This window comes from Haliotis cracherodii, unplaced genomic scaffold, assembly GCF_022045235.1.
Source record: "Haliotis cracherodii isolate W230 unplaced genomic scaffold, xgHalCrac1.p SCAF_14, whole genome shotgun sequence".
NCBI lineage: Eukaryota > Metazoa > Mollusca > Gastropoda > Lepetellida > Haliotidae > Haliotis > Haliotis cracherodii.
In genome coordinates, this window is record NW_027266269.1 from 10997152 (window position 1) to 11013722 (window position 16571).

General features: G+C 41.7%; 1 pseudogene; it reads right to left on the bottom strand.

Moving 5' to 3' along the window:
* Nucleotides 1-9979: 9979 nt before the first annotated feature.
* On the bottom strand, nucleotides 9980-16339 carry LOC139460541 (uncharacterized; annotated as a pseudogene).
* Nucleotides 16340-16571: the final 232 nt, after the last annotated feature.

The following is a 16571-nucleotide window of genomic DNA, read 5'->3' on the forward strand; positions in this document are numbered from 1 at the left end:
AAAATATGCTTTCCTATGTGGCCTGACAGTAAAGGGTTATATGTAACAGTCCACTATTGTTTTCAGGCCTTGAAACCAGATATTCAGAAGGAATACATTTTAAACATGTACACAGAAAGAATGATATGTAATCATCTTTGAATAAAGTTTGGCATTCATTTCATCTTTGCTTTAAATTCCTGAATGTCATATATTCTGTTCACTGTTTATCAGAGAAATGGGATGAAATGCACACGTGAGAAATCCATTTGAGACTTTTCGTATCATGCATAAGTTTCAAATCGAATTCCAGGTCCATTATAGGCTATTCCATAGTGATATCCTGAAGTCACATTATGGCCAACAACCTTTCCCATTTCACTGACATATCCTCTATTAATTAATTCGCCATTTTATAAATAGCTACGTCGTCCAATGTTGTTGATACATATTGACTGCAAACTCATTTTAAACCAACGCCGTTCAGTAGAGGTTTAAAGTGTACAATTTCGCTGTGGTTACTGTAAACCAATATCCAGAGAGAAGCATTGTAATGGGGGACTCTTTGACAATGCATGGTTTGTCTCATTTTGGGCTATTTTAAAAGATATGTGTAGCCAGGCGTGGTAAGTTATGTCCATCCACTTGGCGTCTAGTCAAAACATGAGGCAGATTTTGGAGGTCAGAATCTATCATGTAATATGCCTCTTTCCCCCGATTATGAAGTATGCAATTTGCTTGCTAGAGCCTCAAAAATGAGGTTAGTAGCTGGTGATGAAATATTGACCAGTGTTGAACGAAATGCAGCGTCAACAGACAGCCTATGATGTCTGCCAAACACGAGTAAGTAGGGAGTGAACAGTTATAAGCATACAATATGTGAGAAAGATTATCTTTCTTCTTTGCCTGTTGCTGGTTCTCCCGAGTACTGAGCATCTGAGTCTGTAAACCGCTTGCATTGTCCATTACCCATCATGCTATATGGTAGTCCCAGTATGCCCAATATGCTGCACAACTGTTTGGGGATATTACTCTCACAGTTGTTGATCAGAGTGCGTGCAAGTACGTGTGTGCGTGTGTGGCTGCTTGTACTAGTCCGGACTGATGCCGATTTATAGTGCTAGCCCGCCAAGAAACTATGCCGCAGTTTATATTAAATACCCCACTCAGACTTAGTATACGGACTCCGAGCCAACCAGTGCTTGTTTTAGCCCTTTAATGATGAGCGCCAGACAGGGTAATAACAAGTACCATCTTTTAACGTCTTTGGGTATGACGCAGCCGGGGATCGAACCCTGACCTTCCGCTCTCCGGGCGAACGCTCCACCACTAGGCCACGGAGACGGTCCTGCATAGATTGAGTGGTTTCAATGCTCACTAAATGCATGCATTAGGAGCTTTATGAAGAATACACCTCTGGCAGCTGCGAATCATATTTTGCATACCAGTAATTATTCCCGGCCAGTAAAACCATGTCCTAAGAAAAGTCATGGTCCTGTCTCTAAGAAGATGTCCAACAATGTATGCTGTCACATATACATGTATCATATCTTCCAGACTCAGTTGATAGTAATATTAATCACCGAACTGTCTGGTCCAGACTCGATTACTTACAGACTGCCGTCATATAGCTGGAACAGTGCTGAGTACGGCGTTAAACAAAAAACCAACCAACCATCCAGTTGATAGTAGGGTGCTACAAGATCTGTAAGTTGTTGCTTTGGACGACGGACATATTTGACAGTGAGAGAGTCCCACTGTCGGAAAATAGATGCAGATCCAGAGTGAGGGATCATGTCAGGAGGTGCCATACCATCAACTGCCAACATGCAATTTATCACTTCCCCAGTTAGGGAAAGTGAGGTAAGGTGAGGTGGGGTTTATCGTCGCGTCAAAGACTATTGCACTTATATAGCGATGTGTATGCACATGTGTGTGGGGCTGCCTGTACCAGTCCGGACTGATGCCAATTTATAGTCCCAGCCCACTGAGATACAATGCCCTACCCAGACACAGTATAATGACTCCGAACCAACCAGCCCTTGTGTTAACCCCGACAGGGTAACAAGAACCATCTTCTAGGTTCATTCGGTATGACGTGGCAGGGGATCGATCCCTGGACCTTCCCCTCTCCGGGCTGACGCTCTACCATTATACCATGGAGGCGGTCCCCACAGCATTTGATGAGATTATTAAATTGCATTACATTCTCCATCGACATTCTGACATACGCAAGGGAGAATTCATAGGTCGCAAGTTGTGCGTGGCAGTGATGACCGTTAACAAACTTAGTGGAATTTGGGGCATTAGTGAGGGTAGTATTGCCAGTGTTCACAGTGAATGAGTTGCGGCACAAATAGTCATGAAACATCTTGGTGACACACCATTTAAGAGCAAAACCAATGAGCTGAGTTATTGTGTCCAGCTCCGCTGAGACTGGGACTAGTGTAGGCAGTCACTTGTGTTATTGTATTGTGGTTGGTACAGTACTGCACCCAGGCCATTCCTATATGCATCAGTGTGCAATTCACAATAAAGCTTAACAGCTTAGTGGAAGCAGACTGCGGAGCATTCCCCAAACACATGGTTGATTTGACTTGATCTTGATCAAGTAAGCAGCTTGGCAACTTTAGCGTAATCTGGCACAAAACGTCTTAAGTATCATGGGAATCCAAGAACTCGATGGACATCAACATCATGTGGAATTGGCCAGCTATTTAATACTTCTATCTTATCAGGTTCTGTTTTGATACCCTCTTCAGAGATCACGTGACCTCGGTATTTGACAAAGGTGTGCTTGCGTCCATTATTGTCTTAGTACCCTCTAAATCTCGTAACCTCTTGGCTCCTTGTCTACTTCAAATATTTAATATCCATTTTTAAGTCCAAGACATGGCCAATATTTCGTCTCATGTCATGCATCCTTCATCTCGAATTTTGTGACTGTTCAATTTTCGATCCTCGAGTTAGACACGGAAATTCAGGTCGCTTTTGCATAACGGGACAAAAGGCGAGAAATATTGATTAGCAGATGGACGAAACAATTTAGCAACCAACATCGGCTTCATATGGACCTTGACATCTTGATATATCGAGGCTGGATTACGTCAATGTTTCCGTTATGAATACGCAATGCCATTTAGAAAGTGGTCAAATGTAACTAATGTTATATTTCATTTTGGGATAACACTTTCTTAGTAAAGTACAGATTCTAGTACTTTTTGGGGTTGAGTCCCGTCCGGGATTCGATCTAACCCACTCAGCCACCGAGGCTTCCACAAAAATGGAAGTCCGACAACTGGTAGTCTAGATCACGTACTTTGAATACCCCCCTGACAAGTGTAAATTGGCACGGCTCCCATGGCCGAAAGCTATTAATACACAATGCCATTTAGAAAGTGGTCAAATGTAACTAATGTTATATTTGGGATAACACTTTCTTAGTAAAGTACAGATTCTAGTACTTTTGGGGGTTGAGTCCCGTCCGGGATTCGAACCCACACCTGCCAGGGTGGGGCACCTAATCGCCAGCACACAAAGTCAGCGATCTAACCCACTCAGCCACCGAGGCTTGAAAAAAAATGGAAGTCCGACAACTGGTAGTCTAGATCACGTACTTTGAATACCCCCCCCCTGAAAAAGTGTAAATTGGCACGGCTCCCATGGCCGAAAGCTATGAATACACAATGCCATTTAGAAAGTGGTCAAATGTAACTAATGTTATATTTGGGATAACACTTTCTTAGTAAAGTACAGATTCTAGTACTTTTGGGGGTTGAGTCCCGTCCGGGATTCGAACCCACACCTGCCAGGGTGAGGCACCTAATCGCCAGCACACTCTCCTAAAAAAGAAAACATAGAACTGATTGCATTACCATGCATCTCTTTTCTTTCACCAAAACGGCTTCCAAATTGTTGAAATACACCATGGATCATCTACATATATGGATGTGAGTATTTGTTATAGGAAGTAGTGTCCTTTGGTTTTGAAATTTTCACTTGCCTTGTTCACACATTTCTTAAACATGTCGCTCAAACAACACACTAAACGTTTCATGCGTGCAAATTATGGGATCTACTTGGCTAAAAAAGAAAACATCTGTCTGCACTTTTGCTAGGAAATCCGGAAGATCATATAGACAATCTTTGCTGCTCTAATTATATTTTTTTTCATAAGGATTGGTACTTTTCGAGTAACCGCATAGAGCATCACTTAAGATATTTGGTGTTCTCATATGCCCTTATATTTGCTTGGGGAAGAACTCGCGATGCTTAATGACACCAGAGTTGGTGTTGGACACATCTTAGGTGTACAAGAGTTATCCCCCGTGTGGTCTGTATGTGGGCCAACCGGAGAAAAGCCTCAGTGCCCGGTATCCTCTGCCACCAATGGTGTCCTCTGCCGCCACCAACGGTGTCCTCTGCCACCACCGAGTGCGAAATAGTGACCTGAAACAGAACTGGTGAATCTTGAAGAGTTGAATTTCTTTGGTGCCGGAAAAGTGGAATGGTACCATCCCATGGATTGACGTTTTGACTTAAATTGGCAGACTCGTGTGTCTTCACCCGTTAATAATCTCTTTTTGAATTTAATGAAAGCTTTTGATTATCTCTGGCAGTGTCCGCTCTTTTTTCTCGAGCGGATATCTTATTGATCTGTAAATGTTCATGGATAATAGTTTCAATGGATCTGTTGTTTATACCTATGTCTTCCTCAAGTTCGGCAATGGGAATACGTCTATCTCCTTCACTGAATCTTCACTGATGTAAGTTGAAGGACGTCCAGACCTAGGGTCATTATCAAGCCTTGTTCTCCCAGCCTTCAACATAGCTGCCCAACGTTTAACAGTGGAATAGCTAAGGCACTTATCCCCATACATTCGGTCATGAATGTCTTGGGGAGTACTTTTCTCTTAAGTCAAAAACTTGATGTCTGATCGGTACTTGTTCTTTTCAATTTCTGTTTTCATTTGGACCAATATCGCGTTCAACTGGCTGGCGCTAATATACAAACGGCCTCAACAGACCAAAGATATTTGCAATGAACTACTCAATCACTGTACTGCATTGACGTGTTTTCTATTGCCGCACTCAGCAATATTCCAGCTATATGACGGCGGTCTGTAAATAATCGAGTCTGGACCAGACAATACAGTGATTGATATCATGAGCATCGATCCACGTAACTGGGATCGATGACAAGCTTTAACCAAGTCAGCGAGCCTGATCACCCGATCCCGGCTATAACATTGAGTTGTGTTGCAACTTTCAGTTAGGCCCCCTGTCAGTGGATGGTACAGGATGATATCCTGTGATCTATTCCAAAACAGTTCATTATTCAACGTATTGCAGAATTCACGACCTGGATCACGGATAAGCGTTTCTGTTAGCCCTATTCGACATATGAAGCGCGTGAGAATGTCTGTGATAGTTTCAGTCGATTTGTTCCTCACAGCTTCTCCATTTGGTCAGACATTCCATTATTACAACAATATAAAGAATTAGGTTGAATGAAATGCGAAATAATATGTTTCATACATATATATCAGATATGTTTCATATATATAACACGTGATTCATATATAATATAAAATAAGTTTCATAAACAGAAGACATAGCTAGGACGTAAGACATCCGGAGCCTCATCTGTGGGCAAGGAAGAGAGGCATCCAAGAGCAGCTACTGTCGTCCGAGTAAAATCATTTCACACGTTTATAAAAGATCGCAGGGGTGAAATCCCTGCCTGTGTCTGGCATATACAGCAATAAATATACACCCCGTGTATTTGAGCGTCTCAGACGACGATGTGTATCAAACCACAGACTTTAAATAGTTAAATACCATTATCAACACTTTTAACCGATTTTTTGTTCTCGAAAAAAATGCTGTTTTTACTTTAAATATAAATATATTAAAGTTATCATGTTTTCTTTCACATTACTGACAAATATACACTGTTAATTAAAGTTCGGTTCTAATTAAGTGATAAAAATATTATGACCCGCTGGCTTATGGAAACCCGGGTGATCATGATAATATCTATTGAAACATGTTTAATCCAATTAAGTGCGGTATAGGATCCTATGAGTGGGAATAAAAATGTTTGTAGCGCATTGAGGTCAGGTACTAGTACACGCCAAATATTATTAGTTTCCCAACAAACTCGGACTGAAAACAGAAATGCTGGGAGGTGTTAATTGCGTCGAGTTTGTCCCATGGGTGTCCTCCCATTACTTAGCCGAACAGTTGTTAGACACCTTCAAATAATAACTTTTCTGGTTGAGTGCACAACAAAGTGCAATGCTGCTATTTTGATTGATAATGGAATGACCCATAGCTAAACATCAAGACATAACAAAACAAAAAGGCGAGTTAAGTCAGATGTACTTATTTTATAAACGTTCATCTCAGATTTGGCTGTTACATCAGAGGTATATAAACATATATTAAATTTAGTCATGATATGTACACAACGTCATACTCGGTTCATCCTGTTGTCAGACTAAGGTCTTTAGGCAAGTTTCAGGAGGTGGCCCACAGCATCTAAAGTTGACCTGGGCGAGTTTGCTTGTTTCCGCATGTTCAATACGTCTGATGACCTCTATAAACCGGAAGATATTGGGATGGCGATGAGGCAGGGACTGGTTCAACCGGCAGTGAAAACCTTCCGGACTGTTGTTGGTGCCTAGCCCTTCAGTTTCATGGTGATTCCACAGGGGCAGCGGAAACCTTGCATCATCATCCACCCAGTTGATAACAAACTTCCACACCCAGATCCCTTAGTTCGCCCCCCAAACCCTCTTGGCATTTTTTCCAAATCTCAAAATTTCCAAAATTCTATATAAGCAACCACTAATTAACACCCATACTGGATTGCCAAACAACTTTTTCCCCTTTTCGGAAACACATTAAATGGCTTGGCCGGGCCCGTGTGCGAAATACACTGCAGCCGAAAAGCTCACGTAAAATCTCCAATATAAGTAAGTAAGTAAGTATGGGAGATAACCGTCCCATGTGGATAGACAGTTTACCGACAGGCCAGTTGCGCTAAAATGAGTTTTCATGTCTTATTAATGTCTTGCACCTGTGGCTAAAGTTTAATAAAGTATTTTAATAAATGTAGATTTAACATGCAGCTACCATAAGGGTTTATATTTGAATGAGTTCAAAAATATCATATCGCGGTAGCCAGATTTTCTACAAGAAGAAAGCCTGTTTGAGCAATTGTTGAATCTACGAGGTAGCAGGGTGGTATGCTGCAGTATCGCACTCTGTCCTCGTTGTGTATGGAACTGTTCCACATTAACTATGGATTTTAGGCTTGTGATGAATTATTTTCGACTTCTAAAAACTTCATTTATTTGAAGGCTACTCTTAATCATGCGAGTCTAAATTGTTTAATACGGACAAAGAATATACTCTAATTATTTGCTTACCTTCTGAGGTCTCTTTGAGGGGCCCACAAGATCCATACCGATCTGTAAGATTGGTTGGTTGTTCAACGCCGCACTCAGCAATATTCCAGCTATATGACGGCGGTCTGTAAATAATCGAGTCTGGACCAGACAATCCAGTGATTAATATCATGAGCATCGATCCACGCATTTCTATCACCAACCAAGCAAAGACGATATCTGTAATACGAGGGCAGGTCAAAAAGTTCTAAGCCCAACAATCATATGCAACAATTGTAACAGTGTTTTTAATTTTATTTTTCCACATGATCCTTTTAATACACTTCTCATATCGATAGTGAAGCTTTTGAATTGCAGTCATGAAGAACTTTGAGGCCAACCTGAAAACCCCATTCACGGAAGCTTTGAAATCATCGTTGTTGTCATAGCGCTTTCCACGAAGTAGTCCTTTCAGTTTAGGAAACAGCTGGAAATAACTTGGTGCCAGGTCTGGCGAGTATGGAGGGTGAGGAAGTTCTTTGAAACCACATTGTGGCACAGGAGCCTTTGCAAGTCGAGAGGTGTGAGAAGAAAGATTGTCATGAAGTAGTAGAACTCCAGCAGTCAGCATTCCTTGAGCTTTTCTTTGATTGAATCTCTCACGCTATGAAGCAGATCAGCATAGCAAGCAACGGTAACCATCTTTTGACTTTCTAAGTAATCAACGAGGATTACACCCTTTGCATCCCAGAATACAGTGGCCATAACTTTTTTCATTGATCTTTGGTGCCGGAGAAGTGGAATGGTGCCATTCCATGGATTGGCGTTGTTGACTCTGAATCATGGTTGTAGAACCATGTTTCATCCCCTGTTACTAATCTCTTTTTGAATTCGATGAAATCCTCCTCAATTAGCTCTAAATTTTCTCTGGCAATGTCAGTTCTTTTTTCCTTAAGATCAGTATGTATATACTTTCCACCTAACGGGCAGATATTTTATTCATCTGTAAATGTTCATGAATAATAGGTTCAATGGATCCATGTCTTCCTCAAGTTCAGCAATGGTAATACGTCTATCTGGAAGTTGAGGGACGTCTAGACCTTGGGTCATCATCAAGCCTTAATCGTACCTGCCCAACGTTTAACAGTGTAATAGCTACGGCACTTATCCCCAAACACTTGTGACATGCGGTCATGAATAAATTTGGGAGTACTCTCTCTAACGTCAAAAATTTGATGACTGCTCGGTACTCGTTCTTTTCCATCTCTGTGTCCAGTTGGACCTAAATCACGTTCAACTGGCTGTCACTAATATACAAAGGGTCTCAACAGACCAAATTCACTTTAAATGAACTACTCAAACAATGTACTACATTGACTAGTTCACTTTGTTAAGGCCCATAGTTGAAAGTAAGTCAGGCTTAGAACGTTTTGACCGGCCCTCATGTGTCTGTAGTTATAGAGTCGCATGACAGGTACAAAGGGAAACAATGGTGGCGACTGTGATGACAGTGTGTAAACATAATAGAATGGAAAAATAATTAGCTCGATATCAATGACATGACAATCAGAGAATTAGTGGGTCATAATCTGATATTGGTTCATCTCCATGGAACAGCCAATCACGGACCTGGCACTCGATTTCAGTTATCTCACGTTGGTAACTCACCAACAAGCGTGTTAGAAATACCGTTCTCTCACATTACTCTGAAAACGACACCTTCCGGATTCTCACCAACAAGCGTGTTAGAAATACCGTTCTCTCACATTACTTTGAAAACGACACCTTCCGGATTATCACCAACAAGCGTGTGAGAAATACCTTTCTCTCACATCACTCTGAAAACGACACCTTCCGGATTCTCACCAACAAGCGTGTGAGAAATACCGTTCTCTCACATTACTCTGAAAACGACACCTTCCGGATTCTCACCAACAAGCGTGTGAGAAATACCTTTCTCTCACATTACTCTGAAAACGACACCTTCCGGATTCACACCAACAAGCGTGTGAGAAATACCGTTCTCTCACATTACTCTGAAAACGACACCTTCCGGATTCACCAACAAGCATGTGAGAAGTACCGTTCTCTCACATTACTCTGAAAACGACACCTTCCGGATTATCACCAACAAGCGTGTGAGAAATACCGTTCTCTCACATTACTCTGAAAACGACACCTTCCGGATTCACACCAACAAGCGTGTGAGAAATACCGTTCTCTCACATTACTCTGAAAACGACACTTTCCGGATTCACACCAACAAGCATGTGAGAAGTACCGTTCTCTGACATTACTCTGAAAACGACACCTTCCGGATTCACACCAACAAGCGTGTGAGAAATACCGTTCTCTCACATTACTCTGAAAACGACACCTTCCGGATTCACCAACAAGCGTGTGAGAAATACCGTTCTCTCACATTACTCTGAAAACGACACCTTCCGGATTCACCAACAAGCGTGTGAGAAATACCGTTCTCTCACATTACTCTGAAAACGACACCTTCCGGATTCACGGAGTTTCACTTCACAATCCACGGAATATGACATTTATGAATTAAAAGGAAAAATGAAAGGAATAGTTTATTCAGTAAATGATGAATACATATAATTAGTTGCGTGTACATGTCTAAACGTATTTATTTGATTAATCTAGTATCAGGATCAATCAGTATAAGTGGACTATCAAATCCTTATCCCGTCAGTTTGACAAAAACGCCGTGTCGGAAAGTGCATCTTTTCACTGGCATCGTACCGAGTAATGACCAAGGTTCTGGATTCGATTCATTTCAAAGTCAAAGTCTTCAGGTCCATGCAAGGTTTCCTCTATCACCTCCATTCGGCTTTGGCTTACTGGGGCGAAGTGGGTCAGCTGAAATGGTGGCAGAAAATCAAGTTATTGCAAAATGTCCTTTAGAACGATATCACAGTATTTATAACTGACAGTGAGTGAGGTAAATTGGTGCAACGCGCCTTTAAACAGTTTCATGAATAGCCAGAAGGTATGCATGAAGAAACGTGTACCACTTTGGTGAAACCCATGACCACTGGAATGGTAAAACAATATCCACGCACACGCACACGCACACGCGCACGCACACGCACACGCACACGCACACGCACACAGACAGTCGTTAATGTACTAACCATACATATTTCTTATAAATATGAGAAGGGTTTTCTCAATTTTCTCTTAACAGTATGTCTGTTAAAGGTATGGAGTGTCGAGGTCAGCCAGAAATGATGCATGAATAGATCGTTTCCAATTAGAAGCACAACAAATGGTACTTAATTTCATATACAAACAAAGGTTGGTTGGTTGGTTAATCGTAAAGAAAGAGAGAAAGTAGTGTGAGTGAGTGAGTAAGTAGTAAGTGAGGAGGAGGTTACTCCACTTTGAACAGTATTTAGGTTATACCAAGGCGTTTATATTTGATGTGGCAGGAACGACCGACGTGATACAGATTTAGACGTTTTGCATCTTCGGTAGTGGTGCTGACAAACCTTGAAACGAGTGAGTGGGTATGGTTTTACGCCTCTTTTAGCAATATTCCAGCAATATCATGGCGGGGGACACCAGAAAAGGGCTTCACACATTGTATCCATGTCGGGAATCGAACCCGGGTCTTCGCCGTGACGAGCGAACGCTTTAACCACAAGGCTACCCGACCGCCCCATCTTGAAACGAACTCAGGGGATCAATGAAGTGTGCAAGGTTTACCTCAACTGGAAGGCTTGCTAGAGTTCTGAAACATGCCGCCCGTTGACCTGTGTTCAGAATGCCCATGTCTCTCACAAACATCTGTCTCATCTTCTCGTCAAACTCAGCTGTTGTTAAATCTGAAATGTAAGCATGAATAGGATAAAATACATGAGTCTGGAATAGGAACTTTGAGATTTTATTCACAGAGGATGGTGTATTGTGATCATTTGTGAGTAGCTGTCACTTCTCTTGTCCTATTCTATCGATACATGTATACTTTGACCCGTGAAGATCCGGGGTAGAATAGGTCTTCAGCAACCTATGCTTGCCGTAAAAGGTGACTATGCTTGTCGTAAAAGGCGACTAACGGGATCGGGTGGTCTGGCTCGCTGACTTGGTTGATGCATGTCATCGATCCCAATTGCGTGGATCGATGCTCATGATATTAATCACTCGATTATTTACAGACCGCCGTCGTCATATAGCTGGAATATTGCTGAGTTCGGCTTTAAACAACAAACCAACCAACCAACCAACAAGTACATTTTAATATAAACCACCTCTGATTGTACTGTATAAGTTTAACCGCTATCCGCATCAGATATTTCAGCAATATAAGTTGGTGACATCAAGGAAGTACTTAGGCCTCACTTGGAATGCGATGAGCAACTGCTTTACAGATTTCTACCTCAAAGTAAAAAAGTAGACCAACTAATTGTGAATTTTGGCCAAGGGTATACTCCCTGGAACGGGTGCAGTGTGGACACACATCTCATATCAACACCTACCGGGCTAGGCACATCTGTACAGACGAGTTATCCTGTATGTACATTGAGCGATGCTCCACCCTTATATTTTTAACTATGGATATTACTCACACGTAACGATCTATCTGTAAGAGCTTAACTGCCAGGCATACCTTTGACATAAAATATCTGCCTGCCAAGAAGTAAGTCCTCGTCATCCTCGAGACTAGAGGCATAAAAACCTCTCGTCATATTGACCCCAAGTTCCCGGGCGTAGTCACTGCAGCGGTACACTGGGGTCGTCTACACCTCATAGCCCTTTCGTGACAGAAAGCTTGTCAACTGTGGCCAGCTGCATGCTTTCTCAACATCAAGGACTGAAATTGAAACTTAAGGTAATTTCAGGATAAACTATATAATTTGACAAGAAGCGTAAATGGTCAATTTAGTGTGTGTTTTCTTATTAGTCTTCTGAAAATCATTGTGTCATCAAGGCAAACTGTAGGTCATTAGACGACAACAGAACAACATCAAATGTCAACATCGCCATGGATTTGGCGTCGCAATCTAGTATTAGAGTATAGGAATACATTCTGTATAATGAATCTGTGTTTCGTAACAATAACGCGTTTCTTAAAGCAAGTGTGTTATGAAGAAATTCACAGCAAATTGTCCATAAATGAACTTACCATAAATTAGCCTTGGGTTCCCAAGATGTTAAAAGAAACAGGAGTTTGTTAGCTCGTGCGTGCGCTCGTGCGTGCGTGCGTGCGTGCGTGCGTGCGTGCGTGCGTGCGTGCGTGTGTGTTGATTAAAGTGAATTGGTGAAGCCACAGTTAACACTGTTTGAGCAGCCTGTGAATAATCTAACCTTGGCCAGACAAACCATAGGAATGATACAGGGCCATTTAAGACCAATTGTCCATATCACCGACACATAAGGCCCTTTCAAATACATTTGTATTTTATGTTAAGCCCCACAGATCTTTGTCTACAAATTACCAAATGCTTTGTTGCAACCAACATATAAACCGGTGATGAGAACGAGGGAGGAACAACGCCATCGGGGCAAGATCAGTTGCAATCAGCTCTAACGCAGACCACCGGATCCACAGAAAGTCGTCTCATGTGACAACCAACGTAAGGTTGTCTACGCGTTAGAACCGAAATGGCGATGCAACTATTTCACAAACCTCAAATGATAATAGCACGTTGATACCAGTTAGACCTCCCACTGTTGCTTTTATTGCCAGTATGTCCGCCGTCTCGTCCCTCCCCACCTTTGGGGGAAGAGTGATGTCCATTCTGTACAGAAGGGCGTCTCTGTCGCCATCGGAGCCGAGAACCGACCGGGGGAGACACGACAGGGTGAGGAGTCCAAAGAGGAGCTTGAACATTGTTGTAAAGTCGTAATTTCTCCGCACAGACAAATACCAGGATTCTTTGAGTTCCGCACTCAAGTTCTGCCAACAGGATAATATAATTGCGACATCATTAAGCAAATTGTTAAAACTATCAAAACATGTGTGTATTAAATAATTAAAGACAAATGTATTGCTAGTCGTGAGAATGACTCGGTTGAATCTGGTGGTCAGACTTTGGTGCCTCGATTGATATCAAACCTGATGGCGTGGAACGTTTCTCATGTCACTCGATTGTCTGGCCAGACTCGATGATATCAGTGCCGTCGGTTAATTTCAAGAATTGATTTTGAGCGTTTATAACACTATCAATAGCTCTGGTCAGAAAATTATTCATTAATGAATCCATCAAAATGATCAGTCTTCAGCTTATAACCATTGATCAGGTGAGTATGGTGGCGAGAATCAAGAGTCAGTCAATCTCGACTTACTGCTTGTGAATACGGTAAACTACGGTTATAACGAACTCAAAGGGACCACAAATTTTAGTTCGTTATAACCGTAGTTTGTTATAAGCATATATACAGCATATATATACAGCAAATGGTCGGGACCAAAAAAAATTCGTTATATCCCCCAGTTCGTTATAAGCGTGTTCGTTATAAACATAGTTTACTGTCATCTTTGACATCAATGTCTTAACTGATATATATATATATATATCAATTTGAATCTTCTAAACTGTTATGGTGTAGGAACAAATGATATTTCTTATCACGTACAGATCCAGTCTTTCTCGTATTTGTGTCCTCCCGCCAGCAATTTTGCCATATCATTAATAGAGTATTTATATTACATCACAAGTGTAAGTAAATGATTATAACATTACCATTACTAATTATTCCAGCACGACAACGAAACATTATAACATTTAGGCTATAGAACTCCTGCAACCAAAGCTAGGCCGTCGTAGGGGCACCATACTGTTTTCTGCTATTGGAATATTACTCTGCGGGACTTCCACCATTACTCAAGCTAATGGCAACTGTTGAAAAGGTCGTTTAGCACAAATACCATTCACGCATTAAATAAGATCAAGGTATCATAAGAAAAGGTTTTGCCAAATAGAGCCGTCTATTATAATAATTGTGGAAACCTTTTGAAATTGCTATACATGTAAAAATAAATGTTGATATTCCCAGGAACTAGAATATGGCAACTTGCCAGAGTTTTGGCTTTGACAAACGGGCAACCGAGTTCCAGTTTGACAGGCGCTGATTACACTTCTGCCTCTTCTTATGGTGAAAATACGTCTACAATACTACATGTTAACGCCTTAAAGCATGATCCTTGTGCTACGTTAGGACAACGGAACCTTGTGACTATTGTATTGTCTCTCTCTCTCTCTCTCTCTCTCTCTCTCTCTCTCTCTCTCTCTCTCTCTCTCTCTCTCTCTCTCTCTCTCTCTCTCTCTCTTTCATCTCTCTCTCTCATCTCTATCTCTTTCTCTCTCTCATATCTCTCTCTTTCTCTCTCTCTTTCTCTCTCTCTCATATCTCTCTCTCTCTCTCTCTGTCTCTCTCTCTCTCTGTGGCACAAATATGTTAATAAGAATTCGTCATTGGTACGCCGGTTACCAATTTGTACAATCATATTTGATCAAGTGTACAGGGCAGTTATACCGTGATAGGACGAGTTAGCTCGACACGCAGCTTATATCCAGATATAGGCTAAATCGGCATGCCATCATCCAAATTATTGCGACAGTGGGGTCCCACTTCCAACAGCCGACCAAGCGTTCGGTACCTCTATCACCCGAAATACATGTTTTGATACCACTACGATACTCGGCAAAAGGTGGTTTTCAGTCTGACAACGGGGACCTGCACGGCGTCAGTCAACCTACCTAGTGTATCGAGGGCGATAAACAAAACCATAAATCTACTGTGCAAACATCTGAATTTGCTACACTTTCCAAACGATGCTTTGTAAGTGGCAGACCGTCTCCGTGGTCTAGTGGTAGAGCGTAATTAACCTGTCTGGCGCTCGGCGAAAAGGGGCTAAAACAAGGACTGGTCGGCTCGGAGTCAGTATACTGTGGCTGGTTGTACTAGTCCGGACTGATGCCGATTTATAGTGCTAGCTCACTGAGATACCATGCCGCAGTTTAACATGAATACCCCAATCAGATACAGTATACTGACTCCGAGCAGACCAGTCCTTGTTTCAGCCCCTGAATGCCGAGCGCCAGACAGGGTTACAACAAGTACCATCTTTTAACGTCTTTTGGTATGACGCGGCCGTATGAGCTACATTCCAAAATATACATGGAAAAAGAAAACTTTCAAAATGTTAAAACACACAAACACCCGGGTGATATACTGTCGTCATCGGGCAAGTAGTCATGGCATATTGATTGAGTCGTTATAACTACATGAAGATGTTTTTGTCGTTGTGTAACGCCGCACTCATCAATATTCCAGCTATGTGACGGTGGTCTGTAAGAAATCGCGTCTGGGCCAGTCAATCCAATGATTCAAGATGGTAATAATCATTCGATGGAGTTGGCAATACAGCTGTTTCAAAAAATGCCTCCGAACACAGTTTTAGGAAAGTACATTCAAGTAGGAAGAAAACAAAGAGCAAGATTGATGAATATAGGTTTGTTGCATCTTTCCTTTCTGTCGACCCGCGAAGATCCGGGGTAGAATAGGTCTTCAGCAACCCATACTTGCCGTTTAAGGCGACTATGCTTGTCGTAAAAGGCGACTAATGGGATCGGATGGTCAGGCTCGCTGACCTGGTTGAAGCATGTCATCCATCCCAATTGCGTGGATCGATGCTCATGATGTCAATCACTGGATTGTCTGGTCAAGACTCGATTATTTACAGACCGCCGTCATATAGCTGGAATATTGCTGAGTGCGGTGTAAAACAACCAACCATCCAACTAAAATTTCTCTCATTTAATGCTTTAAATGTAAATAAGCATACATGTACATATATGAGATACATTCAAATCTGTATATCAGTTAAATTTAGGAAGACATTTGTAAAATTTTAAACAGCTTACCTTGTGGGTTGTTGGTCTGTTGAATACTGTTTGGAGACTGAAGCGATACAGATTTGTCTCACAGAAATTTCCACTGCACATGTCATCATAAGGCAGAGAGGAGGCAAATGAGCACGTGTTCCACTCTACTCTATGCATATATAAGAGATAAACTTTGAGATTGAGATGAAGATTACTTACCTACAGATTTAACCCCATTATGTTTTGTTAGTTGTTTAACGCCGCACTCAGCAATATTCCTGCTATATGACGAGTCTGGAAAAGACAATTCAGTGACTTACTTCACGAGCATCGATCCACGCAGTTGGGATAG